The following is a 13,247-nucleotide window of genomic DNA, read 5'->3' as shown; positions in this document are numbered from 1 at the left end:
GTCGAAGTAGAGAGGATATAAAATGTAGGCTGGCAATGGCAAGGAAAGCGTTTCTGAAGAAGAGAAATTTGTTAACATCCAGTATAGATTTAAGTGTCAGGAAGTCATTTCTGAAAGTATTCGTATGGAGTGTAGCCATGTATGGAAGTGAAACATGGACGATAAATAGTTTGGACAAGAAGAGAATAGAAGCTTTCGAAATGTGGTGCTACAGAAGAATGCTGAAGATTAGATGGGTAGATCACATAACTAATGAGGAAGTATTGAATAGGATTGGGGAGAAGAGAAGTTTGTGGCACAACTTGACCAGAAGAAGGGATCGGTTGGTAGGACATGTTCTGAGGCATCAAGGGATCACCAATTTAGTATTGGAGGGCAGCGTGGAGGGTAAAAATCGTAGAGGGAGACCAAGAGATGATTACACTAAGCAGATTCAGAAGGATGTAGGTTGCAGTAGGTACTGGGAGATGAAAAAGCTTGCACAGGATAGAGTAGCATGGAGAGCTGCATGAAACCAGTCTCAGGACTGAAGACCACAACAATAACAACAGATCATTTCTCCCTATGTAGGTCGGCGTCAACAAAATATTTTCGCATTCGGAGGAGAAAGTTGGTGATTGAAATTTTGTGAGAAGATCCCGCCCTATTGAGAAACGCCTTTGTTCTGATGGTGTCCACTACAAATACTGTATCATGTCCGTAACACCTATTTCGCGATTACAAAACGCGTCTTCCAACTTTCTGGTAAGGATCCTACACTGCTCAGCAATACTCCAAAAGAGGATGGCAAGTGTAGTGTAGGCAGTCTCTTTAGTGGATCTGTCGCATCTTCTAAGTGTTCAATAGTGCCAATAAATCGCAGTCTTTGGTTCGCCTTCCCCGTAACATTTTCTGTGTGTCCTTCCCAATTTAAGTTTTTCGTAATTGTAATTTCTATATATTTAGTTGAATTTACGGCCTTTAGATTTGATTTGTGTATCGTGTAACCGATTCCTCTTACGCTCATGTGGATGGTCTCACACTTTTTATTATTTAGGATCAATCGCCAATTTTCGCACCTTACAAATATGTTTTGTAAATCGTTTTGCAATCTGTTTCGATCTTCTGATGACTTCACTAGGCGGTAAATGACAGCGCTATCTGCAGAGAGCCTAGGACAAGTGCTTAGATCGTCTTCTAAATCGTTTATATAGATAAGAACCAGCAGAGGGCCTGCAATACAACTTTGGGTAACGTCAAACTCGATGACTTTCTGTCAGTTACTATGAACTGTGGCCTCACTGACAGGAAATCACGAATCCAACCGTAACTGAGACGATATTGCGTAAGCGCGCAGTTTGATTACTAGCCGCTTGTGAGGTGCAGTGTAAAAAGCCTTCTGGGAATCTAGAAATACGGAATAAATGTGAAATCCGTTTTCATGTGAGTAAAGAGATAGTTTTGTTTCAGAAGAACGGTATTTTCTAAATCCGTGTTGACTGTGTGTCAATAGACCGTTCTGTTCGAGGTAATTCATAATGTTCGAACACAACATATGTTCCAAAATCCTGCTGCATATCGACGTTAATGATATGGGCCTATAATTTAGTGGATTACTCCTACTACCTTTCTTGAATATCGGTGTGACCTGTACAACTTTCCCGTCTTTGGGTACGGATATTTCGTCCAGCGAACGGTTGTATATGATTGTTAAGTATGGAGCTACTGCATCAGTATACTCTGCAAGGAACCTAATTGGTATACAGTCTTGACTAGGAGACTCGATTTTATTTAGCTATTTAATGGCTTCACTACTCAGGGAATATCTACAAATTTATTCATGTTAGCAGGTGTTCGTGATTCGAATTCTGGAACATTTACTTCGTCTCCTTTGGTGAAAGAATTTCGAAAGGCTATGTTTACTAACTCTGCACTGTCATCGATAGTATTTCCATTGTTATGGCGCACAGAAGGTATTGACTGTCTCTTGCCGCTAGCATACTTTACATACGACCAGAATCTTTTTGGATTTTCTGCCAGGTTTCGAGACAAAGTTTCGTTGTGGAAACTATTATAAGTAATCTTTTACAACCCAACCAGTTGCTCTGCATTCTCAGATGATCACGAGACCATACAAACATATAGGTAACACTGTTTACGGACACTCCTTTCTATCTTTCTCAATATATATGACGAAGCTGCGTTGCTGCCAAAAACGAATTACCACACGTACACTCCAATAGTGGGCTGCGACATGCTGTTCTACCTCTTCTAGCTATATGGTATCATATCGTTGTGCAGACTGCAGAAATTATTTTACCCAACGAATAATTCAGGGTAAACGACTAATCCATGAACAAAATTGCACCATGCTACGATTAATATCCAAGATGTGTTCACAAGTACGTGAGTGATTCGATGAGTTACTAATTAACAGAGGGCACTAATCATTAAATTGATGGTGTCCTGAGGGCTCCACTGCTGGCTGAATGCGTCGCAGGACGCTGGAACATGGTAGGTACGTTCATTAATCTGTGCGACCGTGGAGTATGCTGAAAAAAATCCATTTCCTGCCATAAACTGCAAATATGGTACTCTAAGCAGGCAAATTGTGAAATGTTTCTTGTTTTGACGTCAGTATGCTGTTTGTCACTTGGCGATACGTGTTGATTTCTTATGTGAAGCGACTGCTGGTGGAAAGGATTAAGAAGATTAAGATACAAAAGGCAGTGGCTATTGAGAAGAAAGACCGTGCATTGCCCGTAAAGTTGTTTTATCGTAACGGCAGCAATATCAGCGCTGCACTGCGGGCATGTAGGCGACAGAAACAGCTGCAAAGAGACCACATGCCAATAAATGGGATAAGGAATACGAACAAGAAATTAGAAGTAACAGGTGAACTAAGCAGTGCAGCAGAAAATGGGAGGGGGTCCATTCCCAGGCAGTTGTTGCTGAAGTTGCTGTAGCTATAGCACGTGCAGCACATGCTTCAAATTCTGCAACCAGTGCTAGACCTGTGGCATGGGAATTTTCTCTTCCCCTTGGTGCAGTTCAAATTATTTTGCGGCGCATTTTACACTGGTATCCCTATAAGATTAAGAATGTACACCAAATGAACCCCCAAACTAGGCTTCCCCTTCATTTGTTGGCACGCATGGAAATGGACTACATGTTGCTGAGGGATATTCTTTGGATGGACGGAGTAAATTTTACACTAGACAGTGAATGCACAGAAATGTCGCATATGGGGTTCTGCTTCACCACACATTGTGCAGCACATTTCAGTGCACTCAGCTTATGTCACTGTGTGGTGTTGTTTCACAAGTTCCTTCATTCTCGGTCCGTTTTTATTCTCGGAGACGACACTTCCCGAACCTGTTAGGTTACAACAACATCTGCACATCGGCACTTGCCATGTGAAAGGTTTTCTTCAAGAAACCTTTGGTAATGACAGCATCATCTCTATGTAATTTTAAAAGTGTCACCTTCCAGATCCCCTGACCTGAATCCATGATTTCTGATTGTGGGGATATCTGAAAGATCACGTGCAGCAGGGATGTATCCGGACTCTTCCTGATCGGATATGCTGCGAGGAACTACCGACCTCGCCATGTAATGGATGCAGCATGTTGCTGAGTCAGTAGACAACGTTAAGCGCATGTTGTAACTTGTGACCAATTCCAATAAATGTGCCCCTTTTCCTGCACCCACACCACATTTTTACTGCTTATAGCACCATATTTTCACCTCCTGTCAGAAGGTAGAACTATTATTTACTTGTTTTTCCAGTATACTCCGTGAGTGCACTGATTAATAAACATAGTTACGATGCTTCAGCTTCCTGTGATATATAAAGGCCCGCACTGTAGCACCCTGAATACCGTCAGTTTAATTATAACCATTTGGTAAAATTAAGTATGCTGCACAGGAAAGCGAACGTTCCACAGAAGCGAGACATCGAAACCATCTTGCTGGAAAATGAATTTCTCTGGCTCCTCTTCTTCCAACTGAGGGAAGAGCCATTGCTCTAGTGTATCAAGGTAAGAAGTGCCAGTTACAGTAGTTTCACCAAAAAAGAAAGGGCCATAAACTTTCCGCCGCGATATGGCACAAAAAACAGTCACTTTAGGGGAATCTCGTAGCATTTGTCCACCTTCTGAGGATTTTCTGAGCTCCAGATGCGAGTGTTAACATGTCCACTAAGGTAAAAGGTCGATTCATCACTGAAGACAACATGATCCAGAAAATCTTCATCGTCATGAAACTACGTTTCGTTTGCGAAGTTGGCACGTAATCCATGGTCTGCCGGCTTTAGAGCCTGTAATAACTGTAAACGGTAAGGGCGTAGTTGTACGCGTTTTCTTAAAACTTTCCAGACAGTTGTAGCATTTGTCCACCTTCTGAGGATTTTCTGAGCTCCAGATGCGAGTGTTAAAATGTCCACTAAGGTGAAAGGTCGATTCATCACTGAAGACAACATGATCCAGAAAAGCTTCATCGTCATGAAACTACGTTTCGTTTGCGAAGTTGGCACGTAATCCATGGTCTGCCGGCTTTAGAGCCTGTAATAACTGTAAACGGCGTAGTTGTACGCGTTTTCTTAAGACTTTCCAGACAGTTGACACGGGAACTTGTAATTCACGACTAGCCTTACGGATTGATTTCTTTGGGCTACGAGTGAACGACTCTCTCACTCGCTCAACAGTCTCTTCACTGACTCTTGGTCGTCCTGTGCTCTTCCCTTTACAAAGGCAGCTGGTATCTTCAGATTGGTGATACCATCTACGAATGTTTATCATCACTTGGAGGATCAGAACCGAACTTCAGCCTGAACGCACGTTGCACAGTGACTACAGATTCGGTCTTTGCAAACTGCAAAATGCAAAACGCTTTCTGTTCATTAGCCGCCATCTTCACTACTATCGCTGTCTAGCGGATTGCGGCGGGAACATTGCACGCTGCGCATGCGCACTGGTGCCAAACACAACTGTTTGAGTTGCTCTTTCATTTGACATATCATTTATAATTGTAATTTTAATGTAATAAATATTATGAAGCGTTAAAATCCCAATAATCATTTATGAACACCCTGTATAATGACGAGAAACTATAATTGGTCGCAGAATTAGCGAGGGAAGGAAAATGCAGAGAGAAAGGCAGTAAATAAGGATAGAATAAGAGGGAAGAAAATAACTTCGATGGTACTAGAGAGAGATGCAGAGGGAAAATGTGGGGGAAGACAGAGATTGTAATATATAACACGAATACACTGATGGGCCCAAACATTATGACCGTCTACTTAAAAGTGTGTTGGTCTGCCTCTGCAACACAATTCAGCAGTGATTCTGCGTGCCACGAGTTCCAAAAGTACTTGAAAAGTTTCCAGAGGCTTGTAGCACCAGATGTCTCCCAACCAGGTCACACACTTCCCGCAATTTACGGGCAGTTGGTTTGTGTGAGCGGAGCTGGCATCCGGCATCCGATAGCGTCTCAGCTGGGTTTGATCGGATTCAGATAAGCCGAATTTGATGGCCAAGGCAGTAACATGAGTTCACTATCATGCTCGTCAAACCATTGTTGCACTATTCTGGTCTTGTTACAGCGACAGTTACCCTGCTGGAAGGGGGAAACCGTCATGCATGAGAGGTTACAGCTGGTCTCCAATAATGTTCATGTAGTCCACATCCGTTATGGTGCCTTCGGTCACTACTGCAGGTTCCATGGAATGTCCCCCACAACATAGCACTGGCCCCACCGGCAGCCGTTTGTCTGGATGACGACGTGGCTGGACACGAGCATCGATCTGGTTTACTGGATTCATCCGACCAGGCGACACGATTCCATTTATCTGCGGTCCAATCTCTATGATCCCGTGCGCACTGTAATCATAACTGACGATGTTGTTTGGCCAACATCGGAACACATGGGGGTCCTCTGCTGCGAAACACCATGTTCAACACTGTGCGCTGAACGGTGTATGACAATAGGGTTTAAGGACCCCCCCCCTCCCCCACACCATGGTTGGTTCGTTGATCTGGGGGAGGAGACAAAACAGCGAGGTCATCGGTCCCATCGGGTGAGATAAGGATGGGGAAGGAAATCGGCCGTGCCCTTTCAAAGGAACTATCCAAGAATTTGCCCGAAGCAATTTAGGGAAATTGCGGAAAACCTAAGTCCGGACGAGGGTCTGAACCGTGGTCCTCCCGAATGCGAGTCCTGTGTCTCACACCATGCTTCCAAGGATTGTATGAGTCTTGAAACCGTTACTCCCTTTCATCAGGTCGTCTACCAACACTGTGGTTACGACCGCACAACAAAAGCAAGACTATTGCCTGAAAACCACAGAATGGTGCTCAATGTCACAATTGACGCTGACGCTACACGTGCAGTCTTTGTTTGCCGATGTACTGTGTCAGTGATAAACGATGCACAGCAACTCGAGATCTCAAACCAGCTTCCAGCAATCTTTTCCCGACGGTTCGTGGCGAAACTGTGCCCGTAGCCTTTGCCTTGATTTCAGCTGTCGTCAGCTGTCTATTCGCCAGGGACAGTCGAAAAACCCTACGAATTTCTCACTGTGTAGTCCCACTGGAAGGGCCCCATACTAGTCTTTTTGCCACTGTTGTCCTGGGTAAATCTCGAAACCAACGTTTTGCAATCATTGCACTACAGTCAATTGTCTCTGCCATCTGTCGATCAATATCTACGTATACTACTAAATTAAAGTGCTCCGTAGTGTTTCTCTCTCTCTAAGTCAAGACCTAATCTTAGGAACTATTGCAGCAATCTGGTACGGTTTTCGCTAACAGACAGATACCGCTTGAATATAATTAAAGTGCAGCTACTCAAAGAGGTCCAGTGTGGGCTGCAATTATCGTCTGGCAGTGGAACTTGGTAAATATTCTAACACTTGAATGCAAAACTGACTCACACTGAAAAAAAAATAGTTCCAGTTTTGGTCAGCAGGCGCAAATCTGGCACTGTGAATGATAGAAAGATGAGTACAAATGTTTTCATATGTAGTGGATTAGGAATGGGATGTGGGCAGAAAAGATAAAATTAGTGAGAAAGGCGTAATGTTGATTTCATTAATAACTGCCGTTTACACAGTTTGTTCAGAATGAGTACCGGAGACGTTGACGAGATGCTGTATCCATAAAACGACGCGTCAACTGTTGTTCGCAGCTGTTCCGGTGGAATTTGAGCAACGTGTTCCTGTATACTGGCCTTCAGATTAGGCAGAGACCGAACGTGATAAACGCGTTCGACAACAGTCCCAGAGACAGACGATGTTGCAGGACATGCATCTGAAAAATCTCTGGCGATGAAACGTTCGTGGAAGTTGCATTAAGCAGACCTTTCACAGGGAGAGCGGCATGAAGTGTTGCTACGTCTTGCATGAAAACAGTGGTTTCCACACATTGGCGCTATTCCAAATCAGGAATTACATGCTGTACAAAGAGGTCTCGGGAACGTGCAGACGTCGCAGTACATCTGACAGGCGCACTGGTGTCCAGAATTAAAGCAACAAACGGACATTTTTGCAAGGTTTCGTTATTTTGCCACAAAACAGTATAAACAGGTTATAGTAAAGTAGAAACAATGTAACGAATACAGAACGTAATCAACTGCAATATATATAACGATAGACAAAAATGTTCTTCGTTCTTTTCCAATTTAACAGATTTGCACACACACATTCTGAAAACTGCACCAATACAGGCCTGACAACGATGGGACATGCTGTGAATGATGTCATCAATTTCATGTTGAGACATTAACACCCAGTCTTCCTGCAGAGGTGCCCACAAGTCTTGGAGAGTGGTTGATGGCTGCTGACGTGATGCAACCCGTCTCCGTCGTGCATCTCAGAGATACACTATGGGATTCAAATCGGGAGAGCGAGCAGGCCACACCAGGCATGCAGTGTCTTCCGTTTCCGAAAAAACATCAACCACCCATGCTCCAGCAGGTCGAGCATTGTCGTCCATCAATACGATCTGTGGGCCCACAGTACCTCGCAATAACCGCGGATGAGATCCCAAGATCTCCTCACGATACCTCACAGCAGTTAAACCTTGCTGATTCACCCATATAGTTTCATGAAGAGGTGTTAGAGTTCTCAACATAATCTCTGCCCGTACCATTAGGGATCCTCCTCGATATCGGTCTCCTTCCACAATGTTTGGATCCCAAAACCGTGTTCATGTGACCTCCGTCGAGAATCGCTCTCCACACAAAATCTGGACTCATCTGTGAAAAGAACATTGGACCACACTTCGACTGTCACGGTGACATGCTGACGGCTTCATTTTAAACGTTCTCTTTCGTGAAGACACGCCAGAGGTCAACAGACGTCAGGTCTCCAACAATAAAGACCACTCTGCTGAAGCCTTTTGTACACCGTTTGCCTCGATACAACACGTCCAGGGGATGCTGTGAGGTCAGATGCCAGTTGCACTGCAGTACTAACTCGGTATCGTCCTGCCCATACAGTCAAATAACGGTCCATTCTTTCCGTTGTGACACATGGTCGGCATTGTCCTGGTCTCCTGCATACTGTTTCGGTCTCTGTAAACTGTCGCCTCATCCGAGGAACAACAGAACGATTCACATTAAGCCATCGGGCCACATCAGCTTGCGACTCTCCTGCTTTCACTCTTCCCATGCCCATTTCCCACCCCCCCCCCCCCCCCCGCCACCACCAGCATGGAGTCTGTAGGCGTCTTCCCTGTGCCATACTGTGTACACAGTGGTTGTGGATGTGAGACTATCCTGCAAACACTATCCTGCTTAATAGGTATCCTGACGTCACTGCTGGCATGGTTGCCCGCTGATCAGAATGCCATATTCCGTGCAGAACACAGTCGTAACATCTGTTGACAGTTTCTATGATTATATCGTGAATGAGACACATCGTGAATTGCTTTAATTTTGGACACCAGTTTATTCTCTTCAAAGAAGAACTGACCGAGAATAAAGATGCTTATGACTCTACAGGCGAAGTACCCTCAGACTTCAAGAAGAATATAATAATTCCAATCCCAAAGAAGCAGGTGTTGACAGATGTGAAAATTAGCGAACTATCAGATTAATAAGTCACAGCTGCAAAATAATAACACGAATTCTTTACAGACGAATGGAAAAACTGGTAGAAGCCGACCTCTGGGAAGATCAGTTTGGATTCCTTAGAAATATTGGAACACGTGAGGCAATACTGACCCTACGACTTATCTTAGAAAATAGATCAAGGAAAGGCAAACCTACGTTTCTAGACTTTATAGACTTAGAGAAAGCTTTTGGCAATGTTGACTAGAATAAGCTCTTTCAAATTCTACAGATGGCAAGGGTAAAATACAGGGAGCGAAAGGCTGTTTACAATTTGTACAGAAAACAGATGGCAGTTATAAGAGTCGAGGGGCATGAAAGGGAAGCAGCGGTTGGGAAGGGAGTGAGACACGGCTGTAGCATCTCCCAGATGTTATTCAATCTGTATATTGAGCAAGTAGTAAAGGAAACAAAAGAAAAATTCGGAGTAGGTATTAAAATCTATGGAGAAGAAATAAAAACTTTGAGGTTCGCCGATGACATTGTAATTCTGTCAGAGACAGCAAGGGCTGGAAGAGCAGTTGAACGGAATGGACAGTGTCTTGAAAGGAGGATATAAGATGAACATCAACAAAAGCAAAACGAGGATAATGGAATGTAGTGGAATTAAGTCAGGTGATGCTGAGGGAATTAGATTAGGAAATGAGGCACTTAAAGTAGTAAAGGAGTTTTGCTATTTGGGGAGCAAAATAACTCATGATGGTCGAAGTAGAGAGGATATAAAATGTAGACTTACAATGGCAAGCGAAGCGTTTCTGAAGAAGAGAAATTTGTTAACATCGAGTATGGATTTAAGTGTCAGGAAGACGTTTCTGAAAGTATTTCTATGGAGTGTAGCCACGTATGGAAGTGAAACATGGATGATAAATAGTTTCGACAAGAAGAGAATAGAAGCTTTCGAAATGTGGTGCTACAGAGGAATGCTGAAGATTAGATGGGTAGATCACATAACTGCTGAGGAAGTATCGAATAGAATTGGGGAGAAGAGGAGTTTGTGGTACAACTTGACAAGAAGAAGGGACCGGTTGGTAGGACATGTTCTGAGGCATCAAGGAATCACAAATTTATCATTGGAGGGCAGCGTGGAGGGTAAAAATCGTAGAGGGAGGCCAAGAGATGAATACATTAAGCAGATTCAGAAGGATGTAGGTTGCAGTAAGTACTGGGAGATGAAGAAGCTTGCACAGGATAGAGTAGCATGGAGAGCTGCATCAAAGCAGTCTCAGGACCACAACAACAACAACAACATGACTCTACACCACACAGTCACATACGGCAAGTGCTATGGCTCTCTGTGCACAACATGCGGTTAAACAATTCCCCAAATTCACTACAACCTCTGGTGTAAAATGTGCCTCGTCACTCCATAGCACATTGGGCGGCACATGTCAACAACTTCGATCCGTGCCAGAAACTGAAGAGCAAATTCAGAACGTTGCTGCGAATCACGAGATTTCAGTTGCTGCTCTATCTGGATCTTGTTCTTGTGCTAGTGTAAAATAGATCGCTGATGCGCTGACCATGGATGGACAATTCTCTTGGTACTGCACGAGCATTGCACGGGGCACGTGATGCACGGTCAGGTAGAACAACAGCGCCCTCTTCAATAACTTCCACCGGGATAGGACACTTTCCTCTTCCAGGCGCCACACCAAGTTCACTGCTGTTTTCAAATTTCGTTGTCATTTTCATTGAACCATTTAATGACATCGCGCTTCTGCTCGGACCTTTCAGTCGGTGATACTCTCTATACGCAGCACAGTAGTTCCTGCTGTTCAGAAAAAGTTTGACAAACAGCACACGATCTCTCTTGCCAATAGCCATACTGTTCACTTACGTCATGGCTTGTCAAGGGACACTGGAAGTCATACCGTCATAAAAACAGTGTACAGCACCGGATATGCGCCTGGTGGCCAAAATTGGAACAAATTAGTTTTCCATCGTAAATCGGCTCCCCGTTGACGTATTAGCACATATATAAAGTTTGGCTGCCATACAATAATTACAGTCCACACTGGAACACTTTCTGTAGCTGCACTTTAATTATAAGCAGCCGGTACTAACGAGGAAAGATCGGTTGTAAAATTTATTACCAACATGGCAGACAAATTGTCCGTCCATAGATACTGCTACAAAGGGAAGCCGGAGAAAGAGCGTTAGTGCATGCTGATTGCAGAGTACGGAAAAATTAAGAGCCAATAAATTTCAAGATGTGGGTGGGGTATTAAAGAAGAACGGCTGTGACGGGAAGGTTAATAAACTCAGGGCAAGGAAGACGGGGATGACCTTCCGATCGACTACAGATATGTACAATAAGAGCTTATCTTCTCTCAAGCAAAGTTACAATGGTATGTTACAGTAAACCAGAAGATTTTTACACAGCCATATTCTTGGATTGGAATAAAACAGCTCAAATTGAAAACACGGAAAAGAAGGAGAGGAACGTAGGAAGAAAAACATTGGGACCAATAAAACAGAACGGTGAATACAGGGGCAGGAATAACAAAGGTCTGTAGAACAAAAATGAACAACCGAATGCAGCGATGAGAAAACGGACATCTGACTCAAAAGTACGAAAACAGGATGTGCAAGAGAACTTTTGAAGGCGAATGAAAACCTCCCTGGTGAAAGCTGCTCCAAGAAATCAGCTCAAAGGCATGAAATAAGCACATCAAAAAAAGTTTACATCATCTTGGTTCCGAGAACTCCGGAACCTGTATAGAAAAATGGAACAGAGATCAACAAAAACATCATTTCCGCCCTCTTTATTGCTCATGAAAACCACACATTACATGTTTCACCACCATACAGCGAGACCTTCAGAGGTGGTAGTCCAGATTGCTGTACACACTGGTACCTCTGATACCCATTAGCACGTCCTCTTGCATCGACGCATGCCTGTGTTTATCGTGGCATACTATACACAAGTTCATCAAGGCACTGTTGGTCCAGATTGTCCCACTCCTCAACGTTGATTCAGAGTAGATCCCTCAGAGTGGTTGGTGGGTCACGTCGTCCATAAACAGCCCTTTTCAATCTATCCCAAGCATGTTGGATAGGTTTCATGTCTCGGGAACATGCTGGCCACTCTAGTCGAGCGATGTCGTTATTCTGATGGAAGTCATTCACAAGCTGTGAATGATGGGGGGGGGAGGGGGGGGGGGGTGAATTGTCGTCCATGAAGGCGAATGCCTCGCCAATATGCAGCCGATATGGGTGCACTATCGGTCGGAGGATGGCATTCATGTATCATACAGCCGTTACGGCGCCTTCCGTGACCACCAGCGGCGTACGTCGGCACAACATAATGCGATCCCAAAACATCGCGAACCTCCAGCTTGCCGCACTCGCTGGACAGTGTGTCTAAGGCGTTCAGCCTGACCGGGTTGCCTCCGAACGATTGTGTGGTTGAAGGCAAATGCGACACTCTGCGGTGAAGAGAATGTTACGCCAATCCTGAGCGGTCCATTTGGCAGTTTGTTGGGCCTGTCTGTACCACGCTGCATGGTGTCGTTGTTACAAAGATGGACCTCGCCATTGACGTTGGAAGTGAATTTGCGCATCATGCAGCCTATTGCACACAGTTTGAGTTGTAACATGACGTCCTGTGGCTGCATGAAAAAGCATTATTCAACATGGCGGCGTTGCTGTCAGGGTTCCTCCGAGCCATAATCCGTAGAAAGCGGTCATCCGCTGCAGTAGCAGCCCTTGAGTGACTGAGCGAGGCATGTCATCGACAGTTCCTGTCTCTCTGTACCTCCTCCACGTCCGAACAAGATAGCTTTTGTTCTTTCCGAGATGCCTGGACACTTCCCTTGTTGAGAGCCCTTCCTGACACAAAGTAACAATGCGGACACGATCAAACACGGTACTGACCATCTAGGCATGGCTGAACTACAGACAACATGAGCCGTGTACTTCCTTCCTGGTGGAATGACTGAGACTAATTGGCCGTCGGACCTCCTCCGTCTAATAGGCGTTGCTCATGCATGGATGTTCACATCTTTGGGCGGGTTTAGTGACAGGTCTGAATAGCTAAAGGGACTATGTCTGTAATAAATATCCTCAGTCAATGTATGTCTTCAAGAGTTCTGGGAACCGGGGTGATGCAAAACTTTTTTCGGTGTTTGTATTAAGGCACATGCAATTCTGAACTGAGA

The sequence above is a fragment of the Schistocerca americana genome, chromosome 2, assembly GCF_021461395.2.
Source record: "Schistocerca americana isolate TAMUIC-IGC-003095 chromosome 2, iqSchAmer2.1, whole genome shotgun sequence".
Classification (NCBI taxonomy): domain Eukaryota; kingdom Metazoa; phylum Arthropoda; class Insecta; order Orthoptera; family Acrididae; genus Schistocerca; species Schistocerca americana.
Note: the sequence above shows the minus strand (reverse complement) of the source record.